The sequence below is a fragment of the Orcinus orca genome, chromosome 17, assembly GCF_937001465.1.
Source record: "Orcinus orca chromosome 17, mOrcOrc1.1, whole genome shotgun sequence".
Taxonomy (NCBI): Eukaryota; Metazoa; Chordata; class Mammalia; order Artiodactyla; family Delphinidae; genus Orcinus; species Orcinus orca.
In genome coordinates, this window is record NC_064575.1 from 11,764,579 (window position 1) to 11,784,991 (window position 20,413).

General features: G+C 38.4%; 1 protein-coding gene across 1 annotated transcript in view; it reads right to left on the reverse strand.

Annotated features, from left to right (window-relative positions):
• LOC125961652 (ATP-dependent RNA helicase DDX3X-like) overlaps positions 1-20,413 on the reverse strand; it is a 491,072-nt gene that overhangs the window by 198,683 nt on the left and 271,976 nt on the right. The gene's annotated exons all lie outside the window — the stretch shown is intronic.

Here is a 20,413-nt window from a genome sequence, read left to right on the forward strand (position 1 = left end):
TCCATGATACTATCCACATCAGGAGCACCCAGGTTGTTGTTTTAATTATTTCTTTTTCCAAATTCAAATGTGCTGCATGGGAGACTAGTAAATAAATAAATGTTCTCTGGCAGTACCACAGAATGGAATGCCTATAAAACCACACTCAAATTTCAAAATAAATCGATACTATCATATAGGTGGGAGGCAGTTACCTCTAATTCAAAATTCAAAATTCAATTCCAAACTCTGGTGTCTATGATTCAATTCAGCTTCTATATAACCATCAGAGCTGTTTATCAGAAATTTCCTTTTCCTCATTCCTGGTTACCTCTGCTACTTCCTTTGTAGCTACTTCCTTTGTAGCTAGCATGACAAATGATGCAATGCTTATTTCAACTCCTATTTTTGGGTCTATAATAATCCACAACTGCTCTTAGAAGCAAAAGGAAGGTAGAAAGAGAAATTCTGGCAGTTTCCAGAGAAGTCAGCCCATAGTTGGATCATTGCACTATGGAATGTAGTTTTGACATAAGAGAACAGAGAAAGAAATGTGTCTTCTGGGGAAGATGTGAGTTGTCAATAGAAGATCATAATTATGAAATTGGTTGAGATTTTAGAGGAAAACTGTGTTTTATGTTAGTAAGAAAAGAAACCTCTTCTGTCCCCATTGGCATATCTCAGCTTGGATACCAACCTGGAGGTGAAAGTAGATTTGAAAGGGGAAGTTGAGGTTCACGGATACAGAAGAACTAGGAAAGGGATAAGACCATGGGTTTAGCTGGGGAGATGCGGGAGGTTCCTCCAGAGAAGATACAACTTATTCTAGGCTTTGACTAACCCCAAACCTTTTCAGATCTCTCTCCTCTTGGGCCATATGGAGGATGTTGTTTTAGTATGGCTCCCTCATCACTGCTGAATCCTTGCTGTGAGATTTTCCTAGAGTAGGCAGTTGGTTGGGCAAAGTGGCTCTGACTAGGGGTGAAGAACAAAAGGCCTAGATCTCAGCAGAGGAGGAACTGTGCAGAGTAGCCCCTACTCGCCACAATTTAGCCAAAAGTTAGATCTCATCAAATCACTTAGCATTCACATTAGAAATGACTGGAAGAGATCATTTAGTTTTAATGAGAACCAGAGAGGTTAAGGGACTGACCTGAAGTCTCTCAGCTAGTTAGTGATAAAAGTCAGAATTAGAATCCAGTTCTTTTGACTACCAGCTGTAGTATTTCCATAATATAACAATACCCTTTGAACCGCCTTTTCCAGCAGAGAGACACAGAAACAAATTGAAGTGAGAAGATGAACTTAGGTAAAGCAACATGTTCACACACCCATCCTGAGTTACCTTTTCTCCGACTTTTGTGTATTGATAAGTCTCCTAAGGCACAAGATCACAGAGGTTCTCTGTGCATGCTGATGCCCTAGAACCTGATCTCTGCACACACTGCAATTCACCTGTCAGCTGAATCTCATCATTATAACATGAGATTTTTAAAGGCATTGCCAACTTAAGTTGCATTAATTTGATTTTCCACCTTAGTTTACTTTGGAAAAAAAGAGATCTTTTGATAAAGTATATATCTGGTTCTCAAAATAATGATACAAATGTGTGATTGAAGAAATAACATATTGCAACAGGACTTATAGGTACAGCAAACTAAATACCCAAGTCTGTAAAAATTACCACTGACAGGTTCAATCTTACATGTAGGAATAACTTCTTGAAAGGATTCACTGGAGAACCAATTTAAATGCTTTTAGAACCTAAAAACACAATCCAAGAAATACGGGCACAAAACAAGGATTACTTCATGCTTTCAACCGCATTTTTCAATAAGAACATAATACAGGGTATAGTTAAATTTAAAAAGATGGCACAGAAGTCCAATGAATAAAGAAATATTAGAAATAATAGGTACCTGCTGGGCATATTCCTGCCATCTGCATCTCCCTCACTTTTGAGGAGATCCCAGCATATGCTTCTACTAGCAAAGTTCATGGCAAATGAAGATGTAAGCCAGGTTTGCTAACTGAAACATTTGTTGAAATGAATCTACCATCTCCAATGACAGCCTTTAACAGCACCGAGGGTGGATAGGTGGTTTGGCAATCGTTTGTAACTTCCATAGGTAGGGCTACGGAGAGGGCCTCAAACAGCACAAATATCTAACTGCTTCACTAGTAACAGTAACTTTTATTAATCTCTTCTGATTATCAAAGCCATTCACCCTCCTTACAGAAAACTTAGAAAAATTGGAAAAGTATAAAGAGGAATACAAAATTCCTCACATTCCAGAATATAATCTCCATTAATATTTTGTTGTTTCCCTTGAGAATTTTTCCTGAGCTCATGTATTTTATGTAATTGGGATCAGACTGTGTTCCTAATTGTGAATTTCTGCCTAACAACAACTCCTCTGCCTCCCCCTCCTCTTAACTTAAAAGTAATTGCTCGGAGGAATCTTTCCCAGATTCCTAGATCAGGTTTGGGACCTATGCTCTATGTTCTCCTAACATCATGAATGTCCTCCATCATAAAGCTCACATTTTTACATCCTTACTGGTATAATATGTATCTTCCTTGCTGGACTGTCAACTGTGTGGCAGAGACTTGATTTTCTTTATAAACTGCCATTTTTTTACTCCAGCCCCTAGCACAGTGCTGAAACATGGTAGATGCCCAATAAACCTTTTGAAAGGATGAACTGTAGACAATGAATGGAGTATTTTTAAAAATCTACAAACCTACCATATAGAAATTACTAGATAACATTTTATAACTAAAAATTTATAATCTACTTTTTTCCACTTAAAATAATATCTCAAACATTTTCCTATATCTAAATGACATCTGTTTGATTGACTGCATGGCATTCCGTCAAAATGTACCCCTTTCTTTTCATTCTTCATTGTTGATCACTATCCTAATGATCTGCTTTTTAATTTTTCTTCTACATCTTACCCTTGCACCTTTAAGTAATACATTCAAAGAATCATTTCCTGATCCTTCCTATATAAACAATATCTCTTAACTCTCTGGATTGTAAAATGCAAATGTTAGTATCCTTTCAGCTTTTCACACACCCTCCTGCACCTTGATATCCCAGGATCTCTCAACTGTACTTTTAAATTGTCAGTGTTAATACTTACATAGCTATAGTTAAAGCACTCTGTGTGTGGACTATAGATTGATCTAAAAGTTAAAAATCAATATAGTTTGTAATTATTGACTATGTAAAAAGTGTTCACTGCAGAACAAAGTCATAGACTCTGATATATTTCCTTTCTTGTTTTTGTTTTTCTACAATTACCAATTACTTTTATATTCCCAGTTTGGTTCTTCCCAGAATTACTGTCTTACTTTTCTTCCCAATTTCTTTCAGATTTCAATTACGACAGCAATCTATCAAGCCCTTCCCGTTTTTTTTGTTTTTTTGTTTTTTTTGTGGTACACAGGCCTCTCTCACTGTTGTGGCCTCTCCCGTTGCAGAGCACAGGCTCCGGACACACAGGCTCAGTGGCCATGGCTCATGGGTCCAGCCACTCCGTGGCATGTGGGATCCTCTCGGACCGGGGCACGAACCCGTGTCCCCTGCATCGGTAGGCGGACTCTCAACCACTGTGCCACCAGGGAAGCCCCCCTTCCCCTATTTTTAAGACCCCTCTTCTTGAGTACTCTAACCTGCTGCTTTCAGACTGGTCTGGTGCACAGCTCGCTTCCTGGGACTTCTCTTTTCTGTTTATTGATTGAATTCACTATCCAGAGTCGTATGATTTATTCCTTCTTGATTTCTGCATTGATTTTGCTAGAGCACAACCACAGATAACTTTCTAAGAAAAGATGTATGGCAGGTAAATTTTCTGAGTTCTTGAATTGCTTTTTTTTTTTTTGCAGAAAAATGTTTATAGCTGCTTTATTCTTCATGGCCTCAAATTGGAAACACTTCCAATTGGTGGTATCATACAATGGAATATTCCTCAGCAATAAAAAATAGTGCAAGTTCTTGAATTTCTGAAAAGGTTTTTATTTAACCAAGATAATTGAGTGATACTTCAGCAAGGGTATGCAATTCCAGGTTTAACATAATCTTCCTCCAGAACTTTGAAAGTATTGTTCCCTTGTGTTTTACCATTGAGGGTTGCTGATAAAAAAATTCAATGTCATTCTGATTCTCATTTCTTTTCTTTTTTTTAAAACAAGAACAGAATTTATTGGCTTATATAGCTGGGACGTTCCGGAATGTATCTAGCTACGGACATGGCTGGATCAAGCTACTAATGTTATTTAGTTAGGATTGTCTTTTCCCATCTCTCCACTTCTCTCCTCATCCTTCTTTTATTATTATTATCATTATTATTGTTTCAGGTGTACAACATAACTCAATATCTATATACGTTATAAGTGACCACCCCCAAAAGTCTAGTTACCACCCCTCACCGTACAGTTGACTTCCTTTACTCCTTTTGCCCACCCGCAAGCCCCCTTCCACTCTGATAGCCACAAATCTGTTCTCTATATCTGTGAGTTCTGTTTTATTTTGTTTGTTCGTTTATTCACATTCCACATGAGGGCAATTATATGGTATTTGTCTTTTTCCGTCTCACTTATTTCGCTTAGCATAATACCTTCAAAGACCATCCACATTGTCACAAATGGCAGGATTTCATTCTTCGTTATGGCCGAGTAGTATTTGGGGGGTGTGTGTGTGTATGTGTGTGTGTGTGTGTGTGTGTGTGTGTATACCACATCTTCTTTATCCATTTATCCATCAGTACATACATAGATTGTTTCCATATCTTGGCTATTGTAAATAATGTTACAATAAACATAGAAGTGCATATATCTTTTTTAAATTAGCGTTTTTGTTTTCTTTGTGTAAATACCTAGAAGTATAGTACCTGAATCATATGGTAGTCCTATTCTTAATTTTTTGAGAAATCTCCATATTGCTTTCCATAGTGGCTGAACCAATTTACAATCTCACCAACCATGTATGAGGGTTCCCTTTTCTCCACATCCTTTCCACCACTTGTTATTTCTTGACTTTTTGATAATAGCCATTTTAACAGGTATGAGGTGGTATCTCATGACGGTCTTGATTTGTATTTCTCTACTAATTAGTGATGTTGAGCATCTTTTCATGTACCTGTTGGCCATCTGTAATGGATTCTTTGGAAAAATGTCTATTCAGATTTTCTGCCCATTTTAAAATTGGGTTGTTATTTTGTTGTTGAGTTGTATGAGTTCTTTATATATTTTGGATATTAACCCATTATCAGATATATTACTTGCAAATATCTTCTCCCATTCAATAGATGGCCTCTTTGTTTGGATGATGGTTTACATTGCTGTACAGAAGCTTTTTAGTTTGATGTAGTCCCATTTGTTTATTTTTGCTCTTGTTTCCCTTGCCTTTGGAGTTAGATCCACAAAAACACTGCTAAGACCAGCATCTCAGTAAGATTACTGTCTAAATTTTCTGCTAGGAATTCTATGGTTTCAGGTCTTACATTCAAGTCTTTAATCCATTTTGAGTTAATTTTTGTGTATGGTTTAAGATAGTGGTCTAGTTTCATTCCTTTGCTTGTGGCTGTCCAGTTTTCCCAACACCATTTATTGAAGAGATCCTCCTTTCTCCATTGTAAGTTTTTGGCACCTTTGTCATAAATTAATTGTCCATATATGTGTGGGTTTGTTTCTGGGCTCTCTATTATGTTCCGTTGATGTATGAGTCTGTTTTTGTGCCAGTACCATACTGTTTGGATTACTGTAGCTTTGCAACTATAGTTTGAAATCAGGGAGAATGATACTTCTGCTTTGTTCTTCTCTCTCAAGATTGTTTCAGCTAGTCAGAATCTTCCATGATTCCATATAAATTTTAGAATCACTTGTAAAATATGTCATTGGAAATTTGAAAGGGGTTGTATTAAATATGTAGATTGCTTTGGGTACTATGGGCATTTTAATAATTCTTCCAATCCACAAGCACGGAATATCTTTCCATCTATTTGTGTCTTCCTCAATTTCTTTCATCAGTGTCTTACAGTTTTCAAGGTACAGGTATTTCACCTCCTTGCTTAAATGTATTCTAATGTATTTTATTCTTTTTGATGGAATTGTCATGGGATTGTTTTCTTAATTTCTTTTTCTGATAGTGTGTTAGTAGTATATAGAGACACCACAGAATTCTACATATTGATTTTGAATCCTGCAACTTCATTTATTAGTTTTAACAGTTTTTTTTTTTGGGGGGTGGGGTCTTTAGAGTTTTCTATATATAGTTACATGTCATCTGCAAAAAGTGACAGTGTTACTTCTTCCTTTCCAATTTGGATGCCTTTTATTTCTTTTTCTTGTCTAGTTGCTGTAACTAGGACTTTCAATACTATGTTGAATAAATGTGGCAAGTGTGGGCATCCTTGTCTTTTTCCTGATCTTAGAGGAAAAGCTTTCAGCTTTCACTCTTGAGTGTAATGTTAGCTCTGGGTTTGTCACACACAGCCTTTATTGTGTTCAGGTACATTCCCTCTTTACCCACTTCGTTGAAAGTTTTTATCATATATAAATTTTGAATTTTATCAATGGTTTTTCTGCATCTTTTGAGAGGATTATATGACTTTTATTTTTCAATTCACTGATGTGCTGTATCACATTGATTGATTTGTGAATGTTCAAACATCCTTGCATCCCAGGAATAAATCCCACTTTATCCTGGTGTATGATCCTTTTAATGCATTGTTGAATTTGTTTTGATAATATTTTGTTGAGGATGTTTGTATCTATGCTCATCAGGGATACTGGCCTCTACTTTTCTTTTCTTTTTTTTTAGTGTCCTTGTCTGGTTTTGGTATCAGGGTGATGCTGCCCTCATAAAATGAGTTTGGAATGCTGGTCTCATAAAATGTGTTTGGAAGCATTCCTTCCTCTTCAATTTTTTCAGAAGTTTGAGATGGAGAGGTATTTCATCTTCTTTGAATGTTTTGTAGAATTCACCAGTGAAGTGTCTGGTTCTGGACTTTTGCTTGTTAGGAGTTTTTTTGATTACTGATCTAGTCTTCTTACTAGTAATTGATCTATTCAGGTTTTCCATTTCTTCATGATTCAGTCTAGGTAGATTGTATATTTTTAGGAATTTGTCCACTTCTGGGTTGTCCAATTTTTTCATGTATAATTGTAGTATTCTCTTATGATCCTTTGTATTTCTGTGGTGTCAGTCATAATTACTCCTCCTTCACTTATGATTTTATTTATTTGAGCCCTCTTTTTTTCTTGGTTAGTCTAGCTAAAGGATTATTGATTTTGTTTATTATCTCAAACCAGCTCTTAGTTTCATTGATCTTTTCTGTTGTCTTTTTAGTCTCTATTTCATTTACTTCCATTCTGATCTTTATCATTTCCTTCTTTCCTTCTACTAACTTTAGGCTTTGTAGCTCTCCTTTTTCTAGCTCCTTTAGGTGTAAAGTTAGATTGCTTTTTCTTGTTTCTTGAGGTAGGCCTGTGAATTTCCCTTAGAACCACTTGTGTTGCATCCCATAGATTTGGTATGTCATATTTCTGTGGGATTTAAAAAAAAATTCTCCTTTGATTTCTTTGATGACCCATTGGTTATTCAGTAGTATGTTGTTTAATCTCCACTTTTTTGGGTGGCTTTTCCATTTCTCTTCTTGTGTTTTCTAGTTTTATACCATTGTGGTTAGAAAAGATGCTTGATATGATTTCAATCTTCTTGAATTTATTGAAACTTGTTTTGTGGCCTAACATGTGATCTATCCTGGAGAATATTTTTTTCCTTTCAGCACTTTATATATGTCATGTCACTCCCTTCTGGCCTGTAAACTTTCTGCTGAAAAATCTGCTGATAGCCTTATGGGGTTTTGTATGTAATAAGTTGTTTTTCTCTTACTGCTTTTAAGATTCTCTCTTTATCTTTAACTTTTACCACCTTAATTATAATGTGTCTTGGTGTGGCTCTCATTGAGTTCATCTTATTTGGAATTCTCTGGGCTTTCTGGACCTGGATGTCTGATTCCTTCCCCAGATGAGGAAAGTTTTCAGCCATTATTTATTCAAAACTTTTCTGGCCTTTTCTCTCTCTCTTCTCCTTCAGGGATCCCTATAATGCGACTGTTATTTCACTTGATGTTGTCCTAGAGGCCCTTAAGGTATATTCACTTAAAAATTTTTAAAAAAAATTTTGCTGCTCTGTCTGAGTGGTTTCCATTGCTTGGTCTTCCAGCTCACTGCTTCGTACTTCTACTTCATCCAGTCTTCTCTTGAACCCTCTCAAGTGTATTTTTCAGTTCACTTATAACTTCTGTTTGGTACTTTCTTATATTTTCTATCTCTTTATTGAAGTTCTCATTGTGTTCATCCATTCTTCTCCTGAGGTGAGCAGTTTTATGACCATGACTTTGAACTCTTTATGTGGTAGGTTGCTTATATCCACCTCATTAAGGTCATTTTCTAGGGATTTATCTTGTTGTTTGGCTTGGAATATATACCCCTGTCTCATTTTGCCTCACTCTTTCTGTTTGTTTATATGTATTAGGTGAAACAGCTACCTATCCCAGCCTTGAAGGAGTGGTCTTGTCTAGGAGATGATCAGTGGGGCCCAGAATCACAAAATCTCCTGGAGGCCAGGTGCTTCAAGGAGTGTCCCTTGTGTGGGCTGCACTTGCCCACCAGCTGTGGTGGGGCTGCAGTAGCTGTGCAGAGAAGGCAGGGCACAGTGTGCTCATCCAGCTTGGTTGTGGTACAGCTGCTGCCCTCACAATCCCGACTCTTACATCATCTCTATGATAATTTCCTACATTTTCTCTGTGTTTTTTCTTTCTGGGACTTCTATTATGAGATGTTCCTCCTCCATTGCCCTTCTGTGTTTATTATTTTCCTCTCCTTTTTAGGACAATTTGTTTTGTCTTCTATGTTCTGGAAGGGCTCTTAAATATCCTCTAGCTCTTCAATTAGTTTTATTTTATAACCATATATTCAACTTACAGGCTTTTAGGTTTTTTTTCCCCATCCTTTATTCATAGTTCCTATATTTGCTTTGTGGTATAATATTTTCTTTAATTTCTTTAAGAATATTAACTATAGACAACTAACTGCTGAACAATCATTGACAGGAAGACACTGGAACTCACCAAAAAAGATACCCCACATCCAAAGACAAAGGAGAAGCCACAGTGAGACACTAGGAGGGGGTACAATCACAATAAAATCAAATCCCATAACTGCTGGGTGGGTGACTCACAAACTGGAGAACACTTATACCACAGAAGTCCACCCACTAGAGTAAAGGTTTTAAGCCCCACGTCAGGCTTCCCAACCTGGGGGTCCCGTAACAGGAGGAAGAACTCCTAGAGAATCAGACTTTGAAGCCTGGTGGGATTTGACTGCAGGACTTCGACAGGACTGGGGGAAATGGAGACTCCACTCTTGGAGGGCACACAAAAAGCAGTGTGCGTACTGGACCCAGGGGAAGGAGTGGTGACCTCATAGGAGACTGAACCAGACCTACCTGCTGGTGTTGGAGAGTCTCCTGCAGAGGCGGGGGGTGGCTATGGCTCACCATGGGGACAAGGACACTGGCAGGAGAAGTTCTGGGAAGTACTCCTTGGCATGAGCCCTCCCAGAGTCCACCATTAGCCCCACCAAAGAGCCTAGGTAGGCTCCAGTGTTGGGTCACCTCAGGCCAAACAACCAACAAGGAGGGAACTCAGCCCCACCCATCAGCAGACAAGTGGATTAAAGTTTTACTGAGCTTTGCCCACCACAGCAACACCCAGCTTGACCCACCACCAGTCCCTTCCATCAGGAAACTTGCACAAGCCTCTTAGCCTCATCCACCAGAGGGCAGACAGCAGAAGCAAGAAGAACTACAATCCTGCAGCCTGTGGAACAAAAACCACATTCACAGAAAGACAGACAAGATGAAAAGGCAGAGGGATATGTACCAGATGAAGGAACAAGATAAAACCCCAGAAAAAAAAACTCAATGAAGTGGAGATAGACAACCTTCCAGAAAAAGAATTCAGAATAATGATAGTGAAGATGATCCAGGACCTCAGAAAAAGAATGGAGGCAAAGATCGAGAAGATGCAAGAAATGTTTAACATAGACCTAGAAGAATTAAAGAACAAACACCTAGAAGAATTAAAGAACAAGCAAACAGAGATGAACAATACAATAATTGAAATGAAAACTACACTAGAAGGAATCAATAGCAGAATAACTGAGGCAGAAGAACGGATAAGTGACCTGGAAGACACAATGGTGGAATTCACTACTGCAGAACAGAATAAAGAAAAAAGAATGAAAAGAAATGAAGACAGCCTAAGGGACCTCTGGGACAATATTAAACACAAGAACATTAGCATTATAGGGGTCCCAGAAGGAGAAGAGAGAGAGAGAGGACCCAAGAAAATATTTGAAGAGATTATAATTGAAAACTTCCCTAACATGGGAAAGGAAAGAGCCACCCAAGTCCAGGAAGCACAGAGAGTCCCAGGCAGGATAAACCCAAGGAGAAACATGCTGAGACACATAGGAATCAAACTGACAAAAATTAAAGACAAAGAAAAATTATTGAAAGCAACAAGGGAAAAACAACAAATAACATATAAGGGAACTCCCATAAGGTTAACAGCTGATTTCTCAGCAAAAATTCTACAAGCCAGAAGGCAGTGGCATGACATATTTAAAGTGATGAGAGGGAAGACCTTACAACCAAGATTACTCTACCTGGCAAGGATCTCATTCAGATTTGATGGAGAAATCAAAAGCTTTACAAACAAACAAAAGCTAAGAGAATTCAGCACCACCAAACCAGCTCTACAACAAATGCTAAAGGAACTTCTCTAAGTGGGAAACACAAGAGAAGAAAAGGATCTACAAAAACAAGCCCAAAACAATTAAGAAAATGGTAATAGGAACAGACATATCTATAATTACCTTAAACATGAATGGATTAAATGCTACAACCAAAAGACACAGGCTCGCTGAATGGATACAAAAACAAGACCCATATATATGCTGTCTACAAGAGACCCACTTCAGACCTAGGGACACATACAGACAGAAAGTGAGGGGATGGAAAAAGATATTCCATGCAAATGGAAATCAAAAGAAAGCTGGAGTAGCAAAACTCGTATCAGATAAAATAGACTTAAAAATAAAGAATGTTACAAGAGACAAGGAAGGACACTACATAATGATCAATCCAAGAAGAAGATATAACAATTATAAATATATATGCACCCAACATAGGAGCACCTCAATACATAAGGCAACTGCTAACAGCTATAAAAGAGGAAATTGACAGTAACACAGTAATAGTAGGGGACTTTAACAACTCACTTACACCAATGGACAGATCATCCAAACAGAAAATTAATAAGGAAATACAAGCTTTAAATGACACAATAGACCAGATAGATTTAATTGATATTTATAGGACATCCAAAAACAGCATATTACACTTTCTTCTCTAGTGTGCATGGAACATTCTCCAGGAAAGATCACATCTTGGGTCACAAATCAAGCCTTGGTAAATTTAAGAAAACTGAAATCATATCAAGCATCTTTTCTGACCGCTATGCTATGAGATTAGAAATCAATTACAGGGAAAAAAATGTAAAAAACACAAACACATGGAGGCTAAACAATACGTTACTAAATAACCAAGAGATCACTGCAGAAATCAAAGAGGAAATCAAAAAATACCTAGAGACAAATGATAACGAAAACACAACAATCCAAAACCTATGGGATGCAGCAAAAACAGTTCTAAGAGGGAAGTTTATAGCTATACAAGCCTACCACAAGAAACAAGAAAAATCTCAAATAAATAATCTAACTTTACACCTAAAGGAACTAGAGAAAGAAGAACAAACAAAACCCAAAGTTAGCAGAAGGAAAGAAATCATAAAGATCAGAGCAGAAATAAATGAAATAGAAACAAAGAAAACAATAGCAAAGATCAATAAAACTAAAAGCTGGTTCTTTGAGAAGATAAACAAAATTGATAAACCATTAGGCAGACTCATCAAGAAAAAGAGGGAGAGGACTCAAATCAATAAAATTAGAAATGAAAAAGGAGAAGTTACAACAGACACTGCAGAAATACAAAGCATCCTAAGAGACTACTACAAGCAACTCTATGCCAATAAAATGGACAACCTGGAAGAAACGGACCAATTCTTAGAAAGGCATAACCTTCCAAGACTGAACCAGGAAGAAATAGAAAATATGAACAGACCAATCACAAGCACTGAAATTGAAACTGTGATTAAAAATCTTCCAACAAACAGGGCTTCCCTGGTGGCACAGTGGTTGAGAGTCTGCCTGCCGATGCAGGGGACACAGGTTTGTGCCCTGGTCCGGGAAGATCCCACGTGCCGCAGAGCAGCTGGGCCCGTGAGCCATGGCCGCTGAGCCTGCGTGTCCGGAGCCTGTGCTCCGCAACGGGAGAGGCCACAACAGTGAGAGGCCCGCATATCGCAAAAAAAAAAAAATCTTCCAACAAACAAAAGTCCAGGACCAGATGGCTTCACAGGTGAATTCTATCAAACATTTAGAGAGAGCTAACACCCATCCTTTTCAAACTCTTCCAAAAAATTGCAGAGGAAGGAACACTCCCAAACTCATTCTATGATGGCCACCATCACCCTGATACCAAAACCAGACAAAGATACTAAAAAGGAAAATTACAGACCAATATCACTGATGAATATAGATGCAGAAATCCTCAACAAAATACTAGCAAACAGAATCCAATAACACATTAAAAGGATCATACACCATGATCAACTGGAATTTATCCCAGGGATGCAAGGATTCTTCAATATACGAAAATCAATCAATGTGATACACCATATTAACAAATTGAAGAATAAAAACCATATGATCATCTCAATAGATGCAGAAAAAGCTTTTGACAAAATTCAACACCGATTTATGATAAAAACTCTCCAGAAAGTGGGCATAGAGGGAACCTACCTCAACCTAATGAAGGCCATATAGGACAAACCCACAGCAAACATCATTCTCAATGGTGAAAAACTGAAAGCATTTCCTCTAAGATCAGGAACAAGACAAGGATGTCCACTCTCACACTATTATTCAACATAGTTTTGGAAGTCTTAGCCGTGGCAATCAGAGAAGAAAAAGAAATAAAAGGAATACAAATTGGAAAAGAAGTAAAACTGTCACTGCTTGCAGATGACATGATACTATACATAGAGCCTCCTAAAGATACCACCAGAAAACTACTAGAGCTCATCAATGAATTTGGTAAAGTAGCAGGATACAAAATTAATGCACAGAAATCTCTTGCATTCCTATACACTAATGATGAAAAATCTGAAAGAGAATTGAAGGAAACACTCCCATTTATCATTGCAACAAAAAGAATAAAATAGTGAGGAATAAACCTACCTAGGGAGACAAAAGGCCAGTATGCAGAAAACTATAAGACACTGATGAAAGAAATTAAAGATGATACCAACAGCTGGAGAGATATACCATGTTCTTGGATAGGAAGAATGAATACTGTAAAAATGACTATACTACCCAAAGCTTCTACAGATTCAATGCAATCCCTATCAAATTACCATAGCATTTTTTTACAGAACTAGAACAAAAAATCTTAAAATTTGTAAGGAGACACCAAAGACCCTGAATAGCCAAAGCAGTCTTGAGGGAAAAAAACGGAGCTGGAGGAATCAGACTCCCTGACTTCAGACTATACTACAAAGCTACAGGAATCAAGACAATATGGTATGGGCACAAAAACAGAAACATAGGTCAATGGAACAAGATAGAAAGCCCAGAGATAAACCCACACACCTATGGTCAACTAATCTATGACAAAAGAGGCAAAGATATACAATGGAGAAAAGACAGTCTCTTCAATAAGTGGTGCTGGGAAAACTGGACAGCTACATGTAAAAGAATGAAATTAGAACACTCCCTAACACCATACACAAAAATAAACTCAAAATGGATTAGAGACCTAAATATAAGACCAGACACTATAAAACTCTTAGAGGAAAACATGGGAAGAACACTCTTTGACATAAATCACAGCAAGATATTTTTTGATCCACCTCCTAGAGTAATGGAAATAAAAACAAAAATAAACAAATGGGACCTAATGAAAATTAAAAGCTTTTGCACAGCAAAGGAAACCATAAACAAGACGAAAAGACAACCCTCAAAATGTGAGAAAATATTTGCAAACGAATCAATGCACAAAGGATTAATCTCCAAAATATATAAACAGCTCACGCAGCTCAATATTTAAAAAAGCAAACAACCCAATTCAAAAATGGGCAGAAGACCTAAATAGACATTTCTCCAAAGAAGACATACAGATGGCCAAGAAGCACATGAACAGCTGCTCAACATCACTAATTATTAGAGAAATGCAAATCAAAACTACAATGAGGTATCATCTCACACCAGTTAGAATGGGCATCATCAGAAAATCTACAAACTGCAAATGCTGGAGAGGGTGTGGAGAAAAGGGTACCCTCTTGCACTGTTGGTGGGAATGTAAACTGATGCAGCCACTATGGAGAACAGTAAGGAGGTTCCTTAAAAAACTCAAAATAGAACTACCATATGACCCAGCAATCCCACTACTGGGCATATACCCTGAGAAAACCATAATTCAAAAAGAGACATGCACCCCAATGTTCACTGCGGCTCTATTTACAATAGCCAGTTCACGGAAGCAACCTCAATGCCCATCGACAGACAAATAGTTAAAGAACATGTGGTACATATATACAATGGAATATTACTCAGCCATAAGAAGGAACGAAACTGGGTCATTTGTAGAGATGTGGATGGATCTAGAGACTGTCATACAGAGTGAAGTAAGTCAGGAAGAGAAAAACAAATAACTTATATTAACCCATATATGTGTAACCTAGAGAAATGGTACAGATGAACCAGTTTGCAGAGCAGAAATAGAGACACAGATGTAGATAACAAACATATGGACCCAAGAGGGGAAAGCAGCAGGGGGGTTGGGGGGTGGGGGGGTGGTGGTGGGATGAATTGGGACATTGGGATTGACATGTATACACTAATATGTATTAAATAGATAACTAATAAGAACCTGCTGTATAAAAAAGTTAATTAAATAAAATTCAAAAATAAACAGAGGATCATTTCCCTCTAAAAAAGAAAAAAAATATATATATATTAACTAGAAATTTTCTAAGCTTTCTTTCCCCAAATTATCTATTACATCCATGGTCATTTAAAAACATTTATCTTGGTTTCTCTAGTTTATGTTGGAGACTCTCCTTAAATCTCTTAAGGTAACCCTATGTAAAAAGAGCTGCACTTTCATATTGAAGAATTAGGCAATACAAAGCTGACTGGGAACTCTTTGTAAAGGACAAGGACCTTGTCACCAAGCAGCCTTCCTTTTAGGGTGATCCGATAGTGAAACAGTCATTACTTTGGAGATACCCATAACATGTCACATTACAGAGAACTTTTCTCTGATGCTGTTCAGTTTCAGATAAGGAAAATATATGTATTAGCGTGTTAGAGCTACCATACCAAAATGTCACAGACTGGGTGGTTTAAACAACAAAAATTTATACTGTCACACCACTGGAGGCTAGAAGTCCAAGATTAAGGTTGATTTCTTCTGAGGCCTTTCTCCTTGGTTTTCAAAGGACTGTCTTCTCACTGTGCCTTCACATGGTCTTTCCTCTGTGCATGTGTGTGTCCTCTTCTTTCTAAAGACACCAGTCATATTAGATTAGGGCCACCCATCTGACCTCATTTTACCTTAATTACCTCCTTAAGGGCCCTGTCTCTAAATACAATCACATTCTGAGGTAGTGGAGGTTAAAACTCTAACATATGAATGTTGGGGTGACACAATTCAGCCAATAACAATATATTTTGCAAATGTTTGGTTTTTATTTGCTTTTCGCCTACCAGGTAGACATGTGAATGTTCAACATTCTCCCATGGGATGAGAAAGGCTGGTAGAGGGGTTGACTCTTCCATATGCCAACCTTCAAGCATCCTCCCTGTTTCTGACCCCTTTTTCTCATTCCTGCCTTTGGTGATACTTGGAGTTTCTAGCCTCTGAGCCTCTCCTGGGCTCTGCAGGTGGCTCTTTCCTCAGCTGCCTGCCTCTTTGTGTGTCTTTTGCAACGGCCTCCGTCCCTTTCTCCTCAGTAACCACTGCATGTCGTCTGCTCTCCCTTCTCAGCTGACCCTTTACAGCTGCTTCCTCTGCCTTCCTTCCTCAGACACCACTTCATCTTTTCTGCTCTCCTTATTTCAGGAGTTTATTAACCCCTTTCACCTGCTTAAAGTCCTTACCCTGTTCTCTTCATCATTTGGGGTTTATGCTACCATTTAAATGGGGTCTCAGAGGGAGGGGAGGTAAACATAAATGCATTTTGGAAAGACCTCTCTGAATACAGCGGGGAGAGTAAACTGGAAGGATGAGACGGTGGACAAATAAGTTATGGTCTTTGGGTCATTACCACTGGTCCTCTATAGAATGAGCCTCACATGCCAGTGATGGCGGGAGCTGTACAGGCAATGGCAGGGTCTCCTGTGGATTGCTCCAGGAGCCCAGGGCACTAACTGTGGACAACCACACTCCTGTTCAGGGATTGGTGATGACAAGGCTTCCTTTCAGTTCCCCATCAGTCAATACTTCGTTCAGCAGCCAGAAACCATCATTGGGTGCCCCACCTCCTTTCCTCAGAAAATGGCAAGGACTTTGTTACCTGTCCCTTTATTTTTCCAGAAGTTAGGCAGTAACTGACCCTGGGGAGATGACTCAGAGCATTGGAAAGGGGTCAGGTTTCTGCTTCTCTAACAAGCTCTTGTCTTGATAGACATGACTGACCTTTCTATTTACATCATAATACATCAAATTTTCTGTTTTAGGCTCCAGATAATGGATGGAGGGCAGTGAGAGGATGTGTGTGAACTTTCTGTCATGAAGGGCAATTTGCAGGCACTAATCATCTTACAATAGTTTGTCATAAGGAAGAAATCCATCGACCAAGCATCCTAATTAGGTATTTATATTCATGAACATTTCTTGACTCTAAGGAAAGTTTTCCCAAAGAGCCCTCCTAGGAATGGTATCAGTGTTCCAAAGGGAGAAAAATGAGGGGATGTTTAAAGAAAAGGTAAACACATTATTTTACTGCAGAATTTTCTAGTGTTTTAAAAATTTTATTCTGCAGTGTAGATCCCCAAGATTTTAGCATCTCCCAGACTTATCTGACCATAGAGCATGTTTGTTGTGGGACAAGTTGGGAGATGCAATAAGCCAAGGCATTTTATGAGGAGTTCAGCTACACTTTCTTTGCCATCCATATTTAAGTCCATGATTAAAGCTAGAGTAATTTTTTACTACTTGTGGGAGAAAAATTTCGACGGACACGTTTCACCCTTGAAGAGAGGGTTTCTGAGTAAGGATATATGTCTATTTCCAGTGTTTCTGAGGATCACCTGCCTGGAGAAGGGTCACCATACAGCAAGGAGCTGCTGAGCCCTCCCTTGCTACTCATGAAACTTTGCACACTTCCTGGGGAAGGAGTTGGTCTCTACAGTAATTTAGCCCAGGAAAATCTGTGGGCCTGCCTTGGAAAGGAGGACCTTCTTTGGGTGTGAAAATGCAGAAGTTTCCTAGACAAAGCTGATTGCAGTTGGTGATGTCGAGTTTTTCAGAAAGAAAATTTGATTATTCAAGAGGCCGTAGGTAATGAGAGTTGCAGGGATGGACAGAGACAGATAGCCAACATTCAGGAGCCGTGGATTTCAAAGATGTTGTTTCTGGCTGTGGTTTCAGACCTTTTGTGAACCTTGCTGCGGGTTCTTTTCATCTCCCGAGGCTTCTGTCATCCATCTGTGGAAAATATGATGTTAGCTTCCATTATGAGATCCTCAGTTAATTTTTCGTGTGTGTGTGTGCTTATTTATCTGTCTCCCAGCTTGCTGTGAGCTTATTTCCCACTTCTTTGTAGTGTGTAACTCCTAATACACTGCTTACACATGGTGTTTGCTGTTTGTTGGAGATTGACTATGTGTGTCCTACTTAAGAGAAAGGCTACGTCAGTTCAAGGTGGTCTCATAACTCTAAGTCAATGAACCCTTGAAAGGATGGTTATATGAAACCTATGTGTGGGAAAGAAAGGATCTGATTTGCCACATTCACTGCTCTCTTTTGCATAAAATTTGGAAGTGATCTGAACAACAGTGTTCTCAGGATAATGGAAAAGATTTAACAGCCTCAAGCTGCAGTGAAGTTTAATGTTCCTATTCATATAAAGTTAAATATAGATACATCTTTGAGCTTCACTTCATTTTCCAACTTATTTTCTTTGTACTTAATTCTTAATAGCTGTAAAGTTCTGCATTGTGCTTGTGTACCTTTATCTTCCCAGCAGCAACAATAATTGCAATGAAGGAACTTTTTTTAATTTTCAAAGAGAAATAAAATTATATAATCCGATAGATTTTTCTTTTTTTTAAATACATTTATTTTTTAAATTTATTTTTGGCCGCATTGGCTCTTCGTTGCTGTGCGCGGCCTTTTCTAGTTGCGGCGAGCGGGGGCTACTCTTCGTTGCGGTGCGCGGGCTTCTCATTGCGGTGACTGCTCTTGTTGCGGAGCATGGGCTCCAGTCGCGTGGGCTTCAGTAGTTGTGGCACGTGGGCTCAGTAGTTGTGGCTCACGGCCTCTAGAGTGCAGGCTCAGTAGTTGTGGTGCACGGGCTTAGTTGCTCCATGGCATGTGGGATCTTCCCGGACCAGGGCTTGAACCTGTGTCCCCTGCACTGGCAGGTGGATTCATAACCACTGCACCACCAGGGAAGCCCCTAGATTTCTTATATAAAAAGTTATGCAGATTTTTAAGGCAGACCACCATATCTGATTCCTTTTTATAATAGAATTTGTTCTAATATCTTTACATGAAGAGTTCACTAAGAAAGCAGCACTGCAAACAGAATAAAGAATGTTACCTGGCTCTCCCTTCCTGAGGGGATACACCAGATTTCTGAGTATGGCAGCTGTCAAATTACCTCAATACAGTTTTTACTCTATTACTTCCTAGCTGGGTGACCTTGGACCTTTATTTAAATTTCCTAAACTCATTTCCTTATTTGTCAGCTCATTCTAAAATGCCAGTTTCTCTATTTGGTCCTTTTAGAGTTGTGGTATGAAATGAGATAGAATATAAAAAGCATTCAAAAAACACTGGTCATTGTTGTTGTTGGGCTAATGATCGGCTGCTGTTTCAGCTGAAGACAGTATTTCCATCCAATCTCAGCTCCTCAGAGCCTAGGATTGTGTCCAGTACTTATTAGGCTTGATACATGTTTATTACTGACATAAAATAAGTATAACCACTAAGTTTTTCTTCTTCTAATACCAGAGGCTTTTCACCATCCAGCTGATCTAAAGAAAATTTGTTTTAATCATTAGACTTCATCCCCTAAGAGCAGTTTTGGGTTTATAGCAAAATGGAGCAGAAAGTACAAGGAATTCTCTTACACCCTTTCTCCCTCAACCCTCCTCACCTTAGATTTCCTCTGTTATTATTTTTACTATTAACATCTTTTACTGGTGTGGTACATTTGTTAACAACTGATGAACCAATATTGATACACTGTTATTAACTAAAGGCCATAGTTTACATCAGGGTTCACTCTGTGGTGTACATTCTGTGAGTGTTGACAAGTGCACAATGTCATGTATCCACTGTGACTGTATCAAAAAGAATCGTTTCACTGTCCTAAAAATCCCCTGTGCTCCAGCTATTCATCTTTTCTTCCCTCCCTCCTCCCAACCCCTGGCAACCACTGATCTTTTTACTGTTCCTATAGTTTTACCTTTTCCGGAATGACATAAGGCTGGAATTATACGATTTGTAGCCTTTTCAGACAGGCTTCTTTCACTTAGTAATATGCATTTCAGGTTCCTCCTTGCCTTTTCAAACAAAGGTACATTTTTACTTAGGAATAGCGCCATTTGACTTGAGAAATATCTGTTACTACTATTTACTACTTAATAAATGTCTGTTCACTTAAGGATTATTTCTGTGTTGAAACTACTAATTTCAACCTGATCATTTATTGGTTTAACTGAAAATAGGTGCACTCAAAGGGGAATTTTGCATCTTGAGGGGTTAAAAACAACAATTAACATTGATGATTAAGATAAAAACACAAGAATATATACTTCTCTTTTCCATTCCGAGATCACTAAGTCCCTCACTTCCCAGTGGGAGCCTCCACCGCCCCACGTTACTATGGGCCTGTCAGTCTCCAAACAGACCTGGATAACAACTCACATCAAGCTGACTGAGAATTCATGTTTGTCTCCACACCCTAATCGCTCCTGGGGAGCCTTACTATTGTTCCATTCTTA